Source organism: Saccostrea cucullata, unplaced genomic scaffold, assembly GCF_032062105.1.
Source record: "Saccostrea cucullata isolate Sc308-1 unplaced genomic scaffold, CSIRO_AGI_Scuc_v1 ctg44, whole genome shotgun sequence".
Taxonomy (NCBI): Eukaryota; Metazoa; Mollusca; class Bivalvia; order Ostreida; family Ostreidae; genus Saccostrea; species Saccostrea cuccullata.
Genome location: NW_026938421.1, coordinates 180001 through 199598, shown reverse-complemented (window position 1 = coordinate 199598; position 19598 = coordinate 180001). Strand labels below are relative to the sequence as shown.

Here is a 19598-nt window from a genome sequence, read left to right as displayed (position 1 = left end):
GTGAGTCACGACAATGGAGCCCTTCTCATTATCATTTTTTGTTTCAACTTATAAAACTGTTGCAAGTTTTATGCAAATTTCCACACCTGAATTGAATTTGTAATTCCTCCTTCATGTTCAAACCCTTCTGATTATAAATATGTCATGTTGTAGAGAACTTCACTAATCCATCATTCATAATCATTCTTTAGGAAAAATATTTCTACTGAATAATTCTGTGACAATTTTATTTATGTTAGAGAAACAACCAACAACGTTCCCTTGTGGTCTTAGATTATGTGCACATCATTCATGCAAATGAGTGAACACCTGAAAAAAAAATTATTTGCCACCACACACTCTCAATTTAACCTAACCGTAGATTCAATATGTAATATAAAGATTAATAACTACAAACAGTTATTTTGGTAAATGCTTTAGTCTTCTTCCAACAGATGTCTCTGCCACATATATACCTACACAATTGTTTATTCATTTTCAATCATTGCCAAAAGAAGAAAGGAAGCTAAAATGAACAATAATTTTCTTTAAGGTAAGGCTATAACTCTAGCAAAAATGGGTCAATTGACAAAAAAAACTCAGACTTGGTCCACAGTCATTGCAATCCAGAGGAACTTGACCACTGACCAATTTTCAATAAATCTGCTTGGACAAAAAAAATACCAGGATGAGCATTTATAACAAAAGAACATAACGAATACGAATAAATTAATCCAAAGAAGTGGAAGAGAACTTCAAGGGGAGATAAGGGAAGGTGGAGATAAGAATTTTAAATTCTCTTTGGTCAAAGACCATGGACTGCTGAACTAGTCTGAAACATGTCGATCAAGAGACATCATAATTGCACATCAAGTCGAACTTTTTGTAAATATTTCATCACAATTCCATACAAAAGCAGTTTGTAGTACAGAGGAATAAATCCTTTTTAGGAGGCGATCTACTCCAAACTTGACCATCAGCCATTTGGCCCCCTCTGAATTGTCATGCATCATGGCAATTTCCCATGTTCATTTAGCACAATCAAATGCCATTGACTATATGTCATTGCATTATTAGGTGTGAGCCCCAGCATTCATGACTTAGGTAGTAGCAGTTTCTCATAAAATACTTTATGTTCATCATTTGCCTGCTAGATGTCGGTGCAAAGAAGAGGTACATTCAAAGAATTAATACATATTTACTATTTGACCAATTGCGCCCCCTTCCTCAGCAGACAAAAGCAACTCCTGACCCAGGTGAGATACATTTCACAATTTTGGAAGAGGTACCCTATCATAACAATTGCACTTCATTTGTCTGCTAAATGCCAAGGAGTAAAGAACAAGATTTTCAAATAATAAATACATTTTTTTATATACTTAGTCTATATGATCAAAATAGACCTACCCTACCACCAGCACTTCTGACCTGAGGACTACGAATTTCACAATTTAGGTGGAGGTACCCTTGCTTATAATAACCATGTACATGGAACTTAGTTTGTCTGCTTGCCACCTAGGAGCAGAGAGGGTTTTGATACCATGCCTCCTGGGCCAGAAATTTCATGTTGGTAAAGACTCAATACTTATTATGCCAGTGGTTTGACTGCCTGCAGGGGTAGAAACTCCCTAAACTTACAACTCCCAAACTGCAAATACGGTAGCAAAATAATGAACTCGCAATTTCAAAAGACAACTCAAAATTTGAAAATTAAGAAATCATAATATTCTACATGATCAAGGGACATGGCACATGCTTGTTCATTTAAACATGGACAATTAATTAACATTAACTAAAGAGAGAGAGACTAAAACTGGGTTGAAACAGATATTTGTTGGGGTTAAATTTATAATGAAAAGGTCCACTCACAAATTGTTGCAAGTTACAACATTTTTAACTCAAAATTTGGGTATTCAAACTTGCATTTTGCGAGATGTATATAGTAAATTTTGAACCCTGATATCCAGATGTAAAGAATATTTTTGAACATTACCTTAATATTATTGGTGGCCTCATTTCTCAGGCCCCAGGGACAGACAGGGAGGCAGAAAACCATAAAAATCGAAGATATATGCTTTCAAAAAGGGTTTTTTTGGCCATGAAGGATATTTCCTATGTATTCCAATGACTAACTCATTTTTGTGGCCCATCCTTTCTCCAGGCACCATACCTGCATGGATATGATCATCTATCAGGATTTTAGACCCAAAGAACGTTTTCTTCAAAGACTCATTACTTTAATTAAATATCTATAAATAATTTGCATGATAAAAGGAGTAGAAATAAAAATATTCTTATAAAAAACAGAATATGAAGATTTTGTTTCATCAACTTGTTCATTAATAGCTTGCATCAACTAAGAAATTCTTCAAGCTTGTTTTTTTGTATTTAATCAACATAGAGACATCATTTATCACAGTCTTAATAACTATGAAATTTTTTTTCTTCACTTTGCTTGAAATATGATGCTAGTATGACTTTTTTTAATGATTAGTCTTCAGTTTTAATCATGTTTTTAATGATGGTTATGCAAAAACAACTGTTCAAACGTTACGGTCAAGTTTTAAAAGCTGGTTTAACGCTACTGTAATAGTCAAGGTCAAAAATGGAAAGGTCTTGTCACAATGAATACACTTGTGAAGCATGAAAGTCTTAGAACCAATTTTTTCAAGTCATCGCCAAAGTTTGTGATTTTTTTTTTTTTTGCAAGAAAGGGTAAGACATGAAGGACCATAATAAGAGATCAAAGGAGCTAGAAAAAGTTCTTGTTACGAGGAATACACCAGTGAAATAAGAAAGCTATAGCTAAAAACCAATCTTAACTCTTTACAACTTACTGAAATGTTATGCAACATACGCTTAATGACCACGTCATAGAAATACGACGTTACCATTTCTCCACAAGCACTTCATACCATGGTACATGTTTCTCTTAAATTTAGCGTAAATAATATTATGATGTAATACTTTCATAAGAAAATAACTTCTTATTTTATGAGATTTAAGCAAGTGTAAAATAAGAGGAATTCAGCAATAAATTAAAGATTAAATGAACTTAATTTTTAAAGTGCGTGAAAGTGAGTGATTGCGGGGAAACAGTATATGCACGATTTTGAGTTAGAAATAGGAAATGGTATATGCATTAAAATGCATGACTGCGGTGAAGGGGGTTAAAATATCAAAGTTTTTGCAGACAAACAGACAGACATGCAGGGCAAAAATTTTAATATCCCAAATCTTCAATGAACTTGAGTTAAGGCATGGTAAAAATGTATTTCCCAATGAAATTTATAATGCAAAAACAACAACAACAACAAAACAAAAAATGGTGCATGACCAAAATAGAAAATACCCCTTTTTTAATCATTTAGATTATACCATAAGTAGCCGTGATTTTCCACAGATCTACTCATTATCTCATAAACAAAACATGATTGTAATAATGTCAACATACCAAGTTACCCATAACTCTCTCTACAAAATCAAATCCATATCTTACCCTTGACAGCAATGATTAAAAAAATGGAATTGAAACAAACTTTGAAGCAATGATCATGAACTTTAAATCATTATTTCTGTGAACATGGAGAGCTTGCTCATGTGATCTTGCCTATCCCTGGCAATCAGCAAGAAGTCCTAGAAAGCCTATACAGCCCCAAGCCTGTGTCACAAAACTGCAGAAATCAATGCAGTCAAATTGAAAAGCTTGTGCTAGTAAGGAAAAGTGCAGGAGGAAGGCAGGGAAAAATCAATAAGGGTCTGCAACAGATGCTGGAATTTATCTACATTCTCATGGACACTGCATTGATTAGAACATGCAGCCAATGCCAAGCAAAGCTCAACAACAACGCTTGTCAACATTGGGGCTATGAATTTGCATGAAGAAGAAAAAAAACTAGCTGAAGATTTTTCTTCTTGGAAATTGCATGACGATTTTAATTAAAAACTGTGATGTTTTTCTCCCAAAGAGATTCAATGGAAGCATTATATGTTGAAATATAAAATGACAACTTGAATCATTACACTGTACAGGTCTGGAGTGATGCCAGAATGTGATACAAATAATGCACACTTTCAAAGAAACTGAAACAAGAAGTTATATAAAAGAAATCTTATTTTACTGGCATTTCTTTCTAAAAACTTCATGATAAACAATACTTTTTTTTATTGTATTGTGTATTGATTCCTTGTAAGATTAAATTGTTTTAGATTGAATCAAATGCAATTTTGCACAAACATGTCTAATTAAAGACTGAGGAAGCAGAGCATCTGTTAGGACAATAATTTCTCAACTACTGAATTTCTGTGGTGTTGTAAATAATTATAATCAATACTTTTCTCTGGATTTCACCTTGACAATGTTTTTTCATCTGCCTTTTTATAACCACCATGAAACCTGAAGTGTCTCAACAGACAAACCACTGCAAAAACTAGAAAGCAGCAGACTCCATTTCTTCACTCTCTAGAGCAATGATAAAATTGGTTTTGACCTTGATTGGTGTCATATACATTGCTACTCCTATCACTGTTTTTAACCTTAACCTTTGAACCCAATATCAAAGGCCTTTTTTCCTTGCAACTTAATTTCTAGGCAGACTACTCACTGATAAGATGATGTTCCAAGGACTTCAACAGCCTCATTTCACGTCAACATTTCGCAAATTTTTTAACCTTTTTAACCTTGTCTGTAACTTTTGAAAAGATAGTACTAAGGGCTTTAATATTTCACAGTGTTTTCCTTGCAAATAGACCTTCCTCTTCATAGCAATAATTTAATTTAAACTTTTTGACCTTGACCTTGAATTGCATTTGAGAAACTTCAATCTTCGACACAAGCTGCCATATGGGGACATCAGTGTTTCACAAACAGATCTTGTTTTATGGATGGAGACAATCTAATGCGGTCTCCTATAATGGTAAAACTCTGTTACCACTGGAGACCTTTACTTTATTCTTAATAAATATGCATGTTTTCCGTCAAATAAGAGTGCTGAATATGTACAGGTATTTATCTGTTTGTCCAGTATAAACAAGCCCACCTCAGAGAACAATAAAGTTTGCCCCACTTTTACCCCAAAAATACCAAACTTTAATCTTGACCATAACTTTTGAACAGTTGGAGGTTTTCTGTTGAATTAAATTTCTAATATGATTTTTTTAAAAAAATCAATTCAATACATTACAATTTGAGATATTAAAATTTTATTCTAAGGGATGTAATTTTAATTATCTAAAAACTCTATTGGACTAAACAAATTGCTTTATACCCATAAATTGTATATATATCACGTACAGTTTGTTTAAAAATTGTACGATTTTACAAGGAATTCAAATACTTTTGTCAGAGATCACAAAAAAACTTCACTACATCAGTATATTTACTATGTGAATGTGAGCACTGAATGAGTTTTACAATACTGGGTTTCAAAATCATTTTGTTGATGTTTAACTTATGTCATCATGGTTGAGAAAAAAATAATTGTATTTAAGCCTGGTTATATCTACCTGTTTTATAACACGATATTCTCCATAAAATGTTCACATAATTTGATTAAAATAACAAAATATTCTTTTTAAAATTTCATTTTATCTGCTCAATCTTTCACATCAAAATAATGAATTGCATATTCATCCATAAAAAAAAAAACAAATAAGTTCTTAGTTAAGATAAGTATATAAATGGGTTCCCTACTGAATAAAATCATGTTTGTTTGTTTTTTTAATAAATACATATCACGGGTAACGTTGCAAATTAAATAAAAATAAGAACATTTTGGAATTATTACATGTCTGTCTAGTAATTCAAAAATATTTTAAGTAAAAACTTAATTAATGTTATAAAAATTTTTATTGACTATGTACTTTGATGTTTAAATATGTAAAACAAGTTTAAATGTCACTTTTTTTCACTTAGATATAATTTTAAAAATGTTTCTTATAAAATACCATTATTTACCATTATTTTTTAACGATAATTTTCTTAAAGGTGGGTGGCAAATGATTGGTAGCAATCCTCCCATTTCAGAATAATCTATTATCTTATTAATAGGAGTTTCCCGGTGCCATTAAAAAGTCACCACAGAAATCTCTGTCCTTGCCTGCACAACCTGTACACTTATACCCCACAATTAGATGATGACAAGCAAAGAGCCAGAGGGGTGTTCTCCCTATTGAAAACTACTGGCGCAGAAACCCATTTTATTTGGATTTGAAAGACTGTACTTTGCAGGCGCGGCCTTATTTTTCAATTGCTTGTTTATTTCTCCTCTCTGACCATTTTTCATCTAGGGCACTTAAATAGTGACCAAACAAAAGCAAAGAAATTGCATCACTACCCAGAGGGCCATAGGTGCGTTGCGGCCCAGCGCATACTGGTACCAGCGGTCAATCAAAAGAAAACACTTATGCAATTTTTAGATTGGTCCAGCCTGGCTATATCAGTTAAGAGATGAATTATGGTCCTACCCAGCAGGCAAAATTCTAATTACATTTCCATTGTACAAGATTTTGTACATCAGATAACCTACCTTTTAAATGTCACCTTCTGCAGATGACCAGATTCTGCTTGTCTGTCACTACTGGCCTTGACAAAACAGCATAGAATACCTGAAAAGTTGAATAAAGTCAATTTAATTAGACTAAAAGGTTTTAAGTACATTTGTATAAGTAAAATTTAAAGATTGTTACTTTTTTTTTTATTACATTTTAAATTTTGGAGATTTCTGAGAAACCCCTTCAAAAATTTTTAAAAAGATTTTTAAAATATTTTTATCAAAAAACAAAAACAAAAAAAAAACTAAATTTTATATATCATTTTCAAAGTATTCTTCTGCAATCATCTCTTTTAATTAGAGATTTAAATAATTATTTTTCAATTGGATCTTTTATTTTTAAACTTTGATCCACGCCAATGTCCCACTTTTGATCTCTCTGTCGCCTTTGGGGTCTTGAGAGAATGTACCGCTGCCTAGAGATAGTAATCGGCTGCACTGGTTCACATGTATAGCCTGCAGTTATTTATCGAGGGTCACCAGAAATTTTTATCTACAATTTTCTGTTGTCCAGCCTGACCACCAAGACATAGATGTAGGTCAATTTACAGGTGCCAGCCCCTCAATGTCTCCAAAATTATTTAGACTTAATTGGTTTGGGGTTCTTTTTATTTTTCTTTAACATTTTGTTTCAAAGTAAATATTATATTCATATCAAACACTTGCTTTACAAACTTTTCAAATTCAAAATTAAAATTATAAATTTAATGTATTAAAAATGAATCTATTTGAAAATTTTAAAATTTCTGTAAACGTTGATAAATGAATAATTTTTTTTCTTCCAGTTCTATTTCTTATTTTTAGAAACTATAATTATCTTACACCAACCTAAAAAAACAAAGTTGAAAATTTTTAATTTTAAAAATTGAAAATTTTAATCTATATTTGCAAGTGATTAACTGCATTTAATTTGGGAGCCACCAACTTGAAGGTGAAAATGACATATCTAAACTCTCATACATCAGAAGTAGATTTATCAACTCAGAATATATTCATTGTAAATCACAATCTCATTTTTTGGTCAACTTGACATAGGTAAACTTTCATCAGTGGCCTTGCAAAAATGTTTGTACAATGTACTAGCCCCTTCTGTCTTCAAGATTTAATCAATGGACATTTAGTTCCAAGGGTCATTTTTAGATGACTATCAAAATCCACAAACAGTTGTTGAGTCAAACGCCAGGTATGTCAAGCATACCTTAGGTTTAATACAGGTGTACAGCTCAGTGTATACCCCTAAGAAAATCTAGAATTACATCTGTTGGTCAAGTCTCCATTTTGCTGGAATACATATTCAAACCAAAAAATGACATTTTAATCATTCCTACACTGGGCCGTGCTCCCTTTATGTACAAAATTTTGGACAACCCTTTAGAAGTTTTTTTTCCCTTATTAATGGTCAATGCAAGATTTACCAAATTCAATTCTTTGCATCTTACAAATACCATTATCTTACCTGTCCTTTTAAACACTGTATAAACTACTAGTCTCTGTCCATTCCTAACCTGCACTTATCTAAAGGGGTTTCACAACTCAAATGAAGGGAATCATAGACAGAGAGGATAGAAAGGCCAAAAAATGAAGGGCAATTACTACTGATTGCACAATACTTCAAACCCATTGTCCACCTCCGCGCACAATACTCTTTTTTCTCGACCCATCGGAACCCTTGCCAAATCCTCTTTCTTACTACTCTCGGGTTTCAAGTGCTCGATTTGCCGATATTATGAAAATGCAAATGATGAGTGGAAGGAACAAAAAATTTTTGCATTGAGTAACTGATTACACAAGGTCAAAAGTTCTCTCCTCTCCGTGACCTGTCCACGAAAACATCTGCTCTTTTTGGCTTTCCCTCGTCCTCCTAGCCAGTCAGCTCTCCCGATTTCATACAGACGTAAGGTTTTTGTCATATCATTAAAAAGTTTTGAATATCACTGTCAGATTTCTTTTTATATGCATTGCAATTGTTTTATGTAACTTGAACTGATTTAAGTACTCCCCTCCCCTGGTTGACTTTAAGCTTAAATATGATACTTTTGTTTTCTATAAACTTTTTATGGTACATATATCATGGAATAGTACAATGTAAGTTCAATAATTGACAGCACTGAGGCAATATTTTTTTTTGGTTTCATTTAATTAAATTTTACTCCAATGAAAACATTTTTCCAAAGTTAAGAAAAAAATATTTCTTATTGTCTGTTTTTAAAATCCACATAAAAAGTCATTTTCAATAGAAGATGTGACATATAAATAGCAATTTGAACTTCGCTACAATTACATTTTTGCAGATATAGCATGGGTATTGAGATGTCTTTAATAATTCCTACCACATTGAAGGTTGCAATTTTTTTTCTTATTTTCAAACAATTGCCAAAATAACTTCTTGTTGAAATTATAAACCATTTTTCAGGACAAATAGCTAAATCTATATTTTGATAGAAATTCCACTTACACAGTTTCTTCAATTTCACTCTCAAATCCTTGAACCTGTCTTGGAAACTGCATAGCTTCACAATATATATACTGTAAGGCCATTCCAATTTTTTTCTTTGTTTAGTGACTAAACTAAATTCAAAAACATATCTTTCTATCTGGGAAAAACAAACTGACCATTTTAATGGGAAAAAACACAATATTTTAAGATTTATTCTGAAATTTTCCTCATCATTTGAGAATTCTCCTTTTATTGTAACTAAATCAAATGCTAAATTATTGAAATATACAAAATAGTTCACAATTTAAAATAAGGAGAGATGCCAATCACACAAGAGTAAATTGCATAATTTCAAAGATAAGTATTTGTTTATTTCAATTTGAATTTGCTTTTAAATTTCATAATTTCTTATCCATTCTATTCACGGATGCAAAAAATAGAGAAAAAAAAACTTGGCATGGCAGAAATGCATTAACTTATTTTAGGGGTAATCAATTTTTTTTTGTTTCTCACTCACCCACTAATTTATATACATGCTAATACATGGATATTTGTTGGTTGAAAAGCAGTGCAATACTTTATGGTTGTTTTAATTAACTAAGATTTAACTAAGATTTTTAGAGCATTTAATTCAAAATTTGTGTATGCTTTTGCATAAAAAAATCTTACTTCAAAATATTCAATATTTTACAATGTGTATGTTTTAATCAAAAAGATTACAGTAAAACACAGTTATAGCAAACACTGATATTCAATTCCCAGTAAGAGCAAGTGATTTTTATTCCAATTTTTTTGAATCACTGAAAAATTTTTAATATGATTCAATGAATTACATTTAGAATCAAAATTCATTGTCTCTGGCACTGGTGTATAAGCATGATTTAATGCTGAAATAATTAATAATGAAAATAAAATAAAAAATTTATGAATATTCTTTCTTCTACATAAGTTTGTAGCTGGATTAAATGTTTTTTCCTTCAAAAATATTTTTTTGCATGGTCTTTAGATATTACAAACAAATTGCATACTTTTTAGGTCATCCCCTTTTTCTTTCAGGTTCATCTAACAGTTTAACTTTTTAACATTAAAATTCGGTTCCCATCGCTTCATCAAAGTGACAGGGCCTCTTTTCTTGTTATGTCTGGTCATCTCCTTTACAAATGTTTTTACCTGCACTCTAATTGCACGGAACATTGCTTTGAACATTTCTTAAAGCGTTCAATATATGACTTAAAACACCTGTAATTCTACATAATCACAGGTCCCATCTGGACAGAGGCTTTTTTTTTCACCTGAGAAAATTTCTCAGGGTTTTGTAGAATTCAAATGTCTGCAGGCAATTTGAGTCGAGTACACCTTACATATAAAAATTAAAATTCAAAAAACGGGTTAAAAAACTCATTCAAGAATATGGGAAATTGCAGCAAAAGGGCATATAAAGTTCAGTGTTGCATGTTCATAGGTAAGTGACATCCCTGTAACAATTGAATTGTGCGACTCTTGGCCTTCGTAAATTTTCTAGTCCAGTGGTCATGTTTCATCACTCAGTGCAAGCCCTATGCTTTTTTCTATATGAGGGGTCGTGACACGAAATTAAACGACAATTCATCACTTGACCCAATGATTACCAAACGTTACCCGAGTACCCGGTGGAAATTTATGCTTCAGATTCACAATGCAACTCGCAGGCTTTCAGCAGGATGCTGTGAGAAAGTTCTGCTTAATCCTAATTGGCATACGGAGTCAAGGAAGACCCAACAATAAGCTGCATACATGGGAAATCCTCCCCTAATTTATTGCAGCGCCATAGAAAGTCTACTCATTTTGATGCAGATCTCAATGTAATGTTACGGGAGATTTCTAAACAGTCTTTAATGCATCCTAAAGAAATCGGCTATCCTTCATTTCCTTTTCCCTGCCTTTTTTTTTTTTACCCACGAGTTGCTATCCTGTCTGTGACCTCTCGATTGGACATTTTTTACGATCATTTTTTTTTCTCTCAAGGAACACTATTGCAGCAAAGGCCCGTCATGCATGCATAACATCAAATTAAATGAAATTTTATAGAGACCTATTTGCATAAGGTGACTATGAAATAGAATGCCTGTGGTTGAAGATATTGTCATAATTAGGGTTCATTCTCTGCATTTATGGAAATTGATCCCCAATCAAAATCATTCTATGGCAAAAAATGGAAAAAATGATGCCATCAACTTTAACTTTCATCATATCAGACCATACTTAATAAAAACTAATGGTGAAATAATTACTGACCTTCAACCATGGCCCTTTTATATTAATGTAGAAAAAAGAAATGATAGAAATGTTACGGTTTCACAAAGCTGGGTTTGGGTTTGTTGAAATGACACCAAATTATATTATTTAAAATACTATTTAAAATTTTAAATACAGCTGCAAAGTTTTATTTTTCAAATGATGCAGTAATTTGAATGACAGTTATATGAAGTATAGGAAAAACCCATTTCAACATTAAACTAATGAAGCAATTAGTAGAGTCAGTTAATGAAAATGTCTGCTATCATTTCTTTGGAATTAGGTTTAAATTTGTACACAAGTCCTTTGAATTAATTTTGTATACAAATTGACTAGATTGAAAATTTAAAGTATTTGAGGAGCAGGTGAAATTTGCTCTGGCAAATTCTAAAGAAATATAAATAATATTTGAATTTTTTATTACCCTCATTTTAACATGGGCACTGCAAATTGGTGCATCCCCTTTCAAATGAGCAAGTCTATAAATCATGGTAGCACTCAACATTGATGCAATTTATGTCACTTTTGTTATGCACAAAAGGACAAACTTACCCACCCACACAAAATTGCATGGTACTTGTATCCCCTTCAACTCTTTTGCGAGAGTATAAAATGCTTGTGCACAGCTGCTGCAATATCCGCTTTTTAGGATGAGGAAAAGCAGTTGAAATTCAAAATTTTGATAGGTTAGATCCATTATATCTAGCGGTCTTGTTTAAAGTCATCATTTATATGTTTTATGGTCAATACAATGACCTTATCAGCAATTACACTTTATCATTGAGTCAAATGCTGACTGACAATTTTCATACTACTTGTTAGGCCATTATTGACACACTGAATTGTCGACGAATTTTTCTGTTATTTCCTGATCATGACAAGGAGCACATGGCGGGTGTGAACAGCCGGCAGGGGATGCTCACTCCTCCATGGCACCTGATTCCCCCTCTGATGTTTTGGATGTCCGTATTTGCTCTGCTCCTATTAAGTATTGCTTAATGGGCTCTGGAGCTAGAATATTGGTTTTTATCTCCATGTTTCATTATAGACATTTCTCTCTAGGAAGTCCTTCCCATCTCACCATTAGTAGTAGTATATTTTATAATCAGAATACAAATAAAACTGCTTACCTTTGATTTCAATTTGAACACGAAATATAAAAGAAACATTGCTGAATTTAAAAGACTTTATCGATAAGCAGCCTGAGACATTGACATAGAATGTTGATGGAAGTAATATTTTTATCTGGCATTCTCAACATTTTCCACTAAATAATAAAGATTTTTCCATTACCATTGTAACCACAGCTAGTTCACCTCATTTTAGATCCCAGAGGTATTTTCCTTATTTTTGAAAGTGTTTTTCTCCCATTGTTCATATTAGAAATTATAATTTTTCTGCCTTTCAAATATTTGTCATATATGCAAATCTGAAGTTCAATAAACTTTGCATCGCAGAATTAGTATACATGTAATATGCACTGAAAAAGAGAAAAAAAATCTATCATTTCAAATATTTGAATATATTTCAGACAACAAAATTGATCCTGCTATTCTTAAGGAAAAAATAAAAGCATATTTCTTATTTATTCCATTTTACATTAAACTTTCATATCCTCAATTTACACCACACCTTTGCCCCAGGGCAAAACTGAAATAAAATCTAGATCACTATGTGTTAATTAGAATGGTTCACTGTACAGTAAAACATGCACTGTACTGTCATTCAATAGATTAATAATAATTTTTTTTTGTGTAAATTTATTTATTCCATTTTACATTAAACTTTCATATCCTCAATTTACACCACACCTTTGCCCCAGGGCAAAACTGAAATAAAATCTAGATCACTATGTGTTAATTAGAATGGTTCACTGTACAGTAAAACATGCACTGTACTGTCATTCAATAGATTAATAATAATTTTTTTTTTGTGTAAAACTTAGACCCTCCTCCATCAAGGCCCCACTGTATTAAATTTGATAAAATCTTAAACTATAAGAGGCCCCCGGGCCTTACTGGTAACCAGAGAATCACGAGTTTTTAGTACTATGACCGCTTTTAAGTTTTACCAGGAACTTGGCCAGAGTTTTGTGACATAAAATTTATGTATATAATTTTCAGTTTATTTTGATTTCATGTTGTGCAAGCTTGTAAGAATTTTGATCAGAAATACAGAGATTATAAAAACATAGGTAATCAAAGATTACGAAGCTCACCTCGATATCGGTTTAAGTAATGCAAATCTCACATTATATTTTTTTCTTAATAGTTGGTATTTATCCTGAAAAATAATAGTCATGCATGTTCTGTTTAACTTGATTTAAAGTTCATTGGGGATTGACCTGTTCCCAAAAAGTTAACCTGGTCACTCATTTGAAAAATGTAGAGCAGATCCAGCATCCAAAGCATTAGTCTCAATTTTCCATCCTTAGATCCATCATTCATGCAAGTTAAATCATAACAGGCCATAACATTAAAGAGCTACTCCAAAAACATAACACTGGTTACTCTGACTTTAAATTTAGGCCAAATCCAGCATCCGAAGCAGGTCTGGTAGTGTCCACCCCCTACCCTAGATGCTTCATTCATGCAAGTTTTGTCCAGGTAAGGCTTATAGTTACTTGAAAATGTACCTGCTCCAAAAACTTTAATTCGGGCACTCAACTGGAAAATGTAGGTCAGATTCAGCATCCGAAGCAATTAAGTCTGATAGTGTCCACCCCTAGATGCATCATTGATGCAAGTTTGGTCCAGGTAGGGGCTTATAGTTACTTGGGAATAGACTTGCTCCAAAAACTTTAACCTGAGACGCTGACACCGACACCAGGGATATAGAATAAGATCATCTCGACTTCGTCGAGTTGAGCTAAAAAATAAAGCGAGGTAAAGAAAATCTAATAATGATGACACAATGGATCTGGACGTCAAGGCGGAGCAGCAAGCATACCTAAAATTTTGTTTAGCACTATGTAGAACTCTTTTCCAGACTGACCCAACAGCTAAAACAATAGCAACGAGAAAAATACATGTCTAAGGGTTTGTCATTTCAATTTCATTGGTATATTTTTTTTCTAATCAATCATTCAACCAGAGTAAAATCAAAAGCTCCAGAAGACCTCAATTATTATGGAATTAATAATAACAGGTAGGGCCTAAAGTTACAAGTGAATTAACCTGCTCCAAAACATTGAATACCCTGTTTAATATAGATCAAATGTCTTAGGTCAGAGGCTGCATAATGAAGCAGGACCCTAAGTTTGCATCCCTAAATGCATCATCCATGCATGTTTAGTCCCGCTTAAGGGAATAGACTCCTCAAACCTAGCCTGGGAGTTCCTGACAAACATGGATAATTTTTGTCTAGGTGAGCTAAAATGTCAGTAAACAAACTGATGAGCAAGAGCATTCTAATTTACCTTAAAGACCCAATTTTTTTACCGTACGGTTACCCGAGGAGGGGGAGTGGTCCCAGTAACAGTGATGTTATTTACCTGGAGACCCCCAATACTCAAGATGTCAAAAATCTATATACACGTAGCAGTACACAGGAAGTCTGTGTTTGGTAATCAGGGTCAACATTACGTGTTTTCTGTTTCGTTTTGAGTGTAACTACGTAAAATAATTATTTTTATATGAAATTTATTTGTAAACTAAACGCATTCATTGTGATGTTTTGAAGAAAAAAAATACTAAGATATATTGTTTTATAAAATGTTTTCATAATAAGATTAAAGAAAAAATCACGAGTAAAAACTACAAAGCAATAATATTCTTTTTAAATCTTCAATTAAAAAAATCATCATGATTAAAAAAGTCTGAATACTGAAATATTAAAATAATTAATCCATTTATCCGTCGTGCATGTGAACATTTATCGCGATCGGAATTTTTTTTCTTTTTTTTTCTGGCCAACAATGATGTCCTAAATATTCAATATTTTCGATTGTTCATGTGTTAACAAAATTTTATTGTTAGAAAGATTTCTTTTTAGAATCAATCACTATTAATTATCTTCACCTTTTTATTACGAATATAGACAGGCGTTAGAGGAAATTCGAGCATTAATTCTAACATAAATTTCTGTACTACATCGTGCAGATTGTAGCCATTGTACAAAATAAAACATCATTTATAAACTATGCCGTTAATTAGTGCTGAATATTTCTTATATCCCATTTCTTTAAAAATAACTTTAATCGTTGGACTTCTAATTACGGCAAATACAGCCGGTTTCTGTGGACGGTCTTTTTTCTACAGGTACCGTGGACAATATAACACTTACAAGTAACAAACAGCAGTGAAGATTGAAAAGAAATATTTTATGATGTCAATGTTTTAATATTATAATCTATTAATTATTTTTTGAAATAAAATTCAAACATATTGAAGTTTTCAAACCCACCTGTATACAAGGCGGGTACATGAAAGAGTTTGGCGTACGACAAGGCAATTGTCATCAAAACTCAGATTATCAGGTAGTACAGGTAGCTGATCTGTCAATCAAATCAGAAGCTATTGTTTTTTTAATGATTGACAGGTGGTAAGGCATACTTTTTTTTTTTATAATAGACTACACTGGAAATGTCTGGACCAAATATCAACACCTGAACACCCTGCCTTACTTGTTAAGGATTTAATTCTAATCTAGTATTTAGAATGATTATCTCTCATACAAATTGCTTATCCAGTCAATCTTTTAAAAAAATATTTCCTAAAAAATGATTTTTTTCAGTGAGGAAAGGCGGGTTAGCTTTATTTTTTAGAAAGAACTTTTAAAAAATACTACATATGTTATTAATATCAATTTACTTATTTATTTCGACCATGCTGAATTATCTTTGTACTGAACATTTAAGTCTTAGGGAGGTTAGCTGCAATAATGTAGTCCTCTCCCCTTTTTTTTTTTGGGGGGGGGGGGGGGGGGGGGGGGGGAGAGAGGGCTACAACTCCTTAGGATCTCCGTAATGGTGCAATATTTTGCGGCAGCGATTCACTCCCGCACGGATTTCTGCTCAAATTGTCAGTAAATGGCTATTTTATTAAAATGTCTTACCTGGACTTCCAAAATGTAGTTATCCCAAACATAAATCGATCCAAAAATATACAGAACAATCCATATATTCGTATTTTTCGTGTATGTCAACATCACAACTTAAATTTATCCGCCATGTTTACTGACCTTGACAGATTTTATTTTGTTTGGGACAGCCAATGAGATTAAGGATCTATAGTGAGCGGATTTCTTTGGAATTACCTTATTTTAAGCCTAAATATCGCTGTTTACTAAAAAATAACACATGGAATGATTTTATTTATTGATGTTTAGTGTTACTATTCATCACAATTATTTATAAACATCAACATTTGCTTTATAGATTTATTCTAAATTTCAAGTGCAAGTCTCAGTACGTCACGAGTGAACTGTCATGGCTGCTGAGTAAGGCACACAGATTTATTTTACAAGGTTTTCGCGTTTAACGGGCTATGATGTCGATAGTGAATAAAAAATTTCGTCTTATTAGAAGTAAGTTGAATGTAAAAACAATTTATTCTGCCTGCAGTCGCCCGTATTTAAAAAATATTTTTGCACCATTATGGAGATCCTGTGGAATTGTAGCCCTTTCCAGAAAATATCAGATAAAGCTAGAATTGTCCAAACGGGACAAAATACTTTGTGTGAAATTAGAACCTACCAGGTTTATCCATAAGAAAGATATGGACCGGACATGAATTATGAATTTTTTCTTCCAGTGACCTTGAACTTCCTCAAATGACCTTGGGTCAAGGTTGTGACACACCCTTAGGTCATGGGCAATCTTTGTGTGGAGTAGTAGATTATAATGTTCCTCCGTAAGAAAAATATGGACCGGACACGATTGCACAGACAGACGGACAGCTAGACACACGGACAAGGTGATTCCTATATTCCCCCCCAAACTTCATTTGAGGGGGGTATAAAGAATCGGAGAGGGCTACATTATTGCAGCTAAAGGGAGGTAAGTATAGTACTCAAAATGAAAAAAAAAAAAATTTGAAAGAATGAATGGTACTCTGTGCAAGACATATCAATTATAATGCTAGTATTGTATACTGAAAAGAAAATAAACATTTATGTTAATTACTTTTTTATGCCCGGTAATTGAAGACTCAGGGTATATAGTCTTTGCCCTGTCCATCTGTCTGTCTGTTTGTCCACAAAAGCTTTCACCATACCCATAACATTTTATTGGTAGAAGCTACATGACAATCAGTCATTTCACATGTGTATTCCGTGTGACAAGACCTTCCATTGGGTACCAGAATATTTTACCTCTTGACTGTGACCTTGGTGTATGACCCATTTTTTTGCAAAAAAAAAACAAAAAAAAACCAAACAACTAACTTTGGAAATAACTTTTGAACAGTTGGTGCTGGGGCTTGGGCACATGATTTCATTGTGACTGTAAAGGCCTTACCATGCATGTTAATATTTATGACCTTGACCTTATAGAGTTTGTCCCACTTTTAAAAAACTTTTACCTTTCCTTAAGTTTTGAACAGACTTCCAAATTTTACAGGTATATATTCCATGTAATAAGACCTACTTTTGGAAACCAACAAATTTGACCTTTTTATCTTGACCTTAGACTTTTACCTACTTTTGAAAACATTAACCTTCGCCTTAAAGTTTTAACAGTTTGTGTTTGGTTTATTTCTTATGAAAAGGCTTTCCTGCATACCATTAATTTTGACCCTTTGATATTGGGGTTTTACCAACTTACAGAAAACATTGAAAATTAATTTATAAAAGAGAAATCTATAGGGAACTTTTAAAGCCTTGCTTAGTCATATAAATATGAAAGCACCTCCAAGTAGTGTACATTCAAAGTTAATTCAGATCAAGACCCCTACCCTGCACTTACCAGGGTAGGATAGGGCAACTGATACATTTAAACTTTATTTTCAATACTGTATTGGTTTCTGCTTTTTCTCCAACCAAAGTAGTCAGGTGAGTAATTTGGTCAATAGGCCTCTTCTTTACTTGAATTTAAAATAAAAGCTGCAGTAGAGGGGAATACTGCATTGTACTGTAGGTGACTTAATTTTTGTGACACCTTATTATCGTGAAATAGTTATAAACTCTTTAACAGAGAGTCAAAATTTTCATGAATTTTGGTTATTGCACTATATATTGGGCCAGATAAAACTAATCTTTAGATTCTCATCCTAATTTGCTAAAAAATTGGGGCAGGCGGGCGGATTTTTTTAAATTTTTTATAATGTGTTAAATTATATACGGGTGGCACACGCCAAACAAAATGAGATGGGGATACCAATAAATTGTGTATGCAAGACTTCTCATTGGCCTTTCCCCAAAATGGCAAATACCTTTCAGTTTTACCAACAAATCCCTCTGTTTTCTGTAAAATATAATAGATTTCCATCTTCCTGAAAAATTTAATCGTTCTTGAGACCTGACATGTTCGACATTTAAATGTCATATTTGTAAAATCTATAAAATATTCTAATAAAATATTCTACTGAAAAACCTAGGCCTGAACAGTTTTAAGATTTAACATTTCTTTAGCATTCTCTAAATTTAAGTCAGCCATGATGTTTTTTTTTTTCAAAGCAAAATCACACACAGCTGGGGATCCTTAAAACTTGACCAGGTGTCATTTTCCTCGTCTATTTTTAATTAGTTAAAATCTACCAAAACTTGCCCATGCCAGTGATGGTATCTAGATGTGTTTGTGCTATATTTTTCTTCTCTGCCTTCTCCATAATGACAAATTATCTTTTCCTTAAATATTTAAACTGCTTTTATTACAGATTTTTTTCCATTCTTCACATGGCTCTTTTGTATAAATAGGGACACGCGACTTTTAGTACAGATGGGAGATAACTCTTAAACTTTTGCCCAAATTCTTGTTGCTTCATAAAAATACATGAAAATACTTTTATCAACACCCAAAAATCAAAATAAAAAACACTGGGGCAGGACACTTTGAGAGGGGTGGGGATGAGAATCTAAAGATTAATTTCATCTGGCCTTATAATCCTACGAAATACTAATATACAGGAAGAATGGAATTTTCGTAAAGAACACTGTCTTGTTTGTGAATAAAAAGTGATTTACAGTTATTGTAGCTTATTTGGAGTATATTACAGAAGAATCCATCTTTTTCCTTCCTTCGCTATGGCCATGGATCACACAACAGATTTTTTCCTTTTTCTTTGGATAATTCACTTCAAGCAATGATAACCAATAGATAGGACTAAAAGAGGTGCATTTCCTGCTTTATTTTCACAGTTAGATAAATATAGAGTGCAGTAAATTAAAGCCAAAAAAAGTGTCCATCGCAGATATACTAA

General features: G+C 32.7%; 1 protein-coding gene across 1 annotated transcript in view; it reads right to left on the bottom strand.

The window, feature by feature from the left end:
* The window catches only part of LOC134250184 (zinc finger and SCAN domain-containing protein 2-like), a 58501-nt gene that overhangs the window by 30696 nt on the left and 8207 nt on the right, over positions 1-19598 (bottom strand). Inside the window, exon 3 of the mRNA XM_062732535.1 lies at positions 6507-6585. The gene's annotated coding sequence lies outside the window, so the exon portion shown is untranslated. The remainder of the gene's footprint in view (positions 1-6506; positions 6586-19598) is intronic.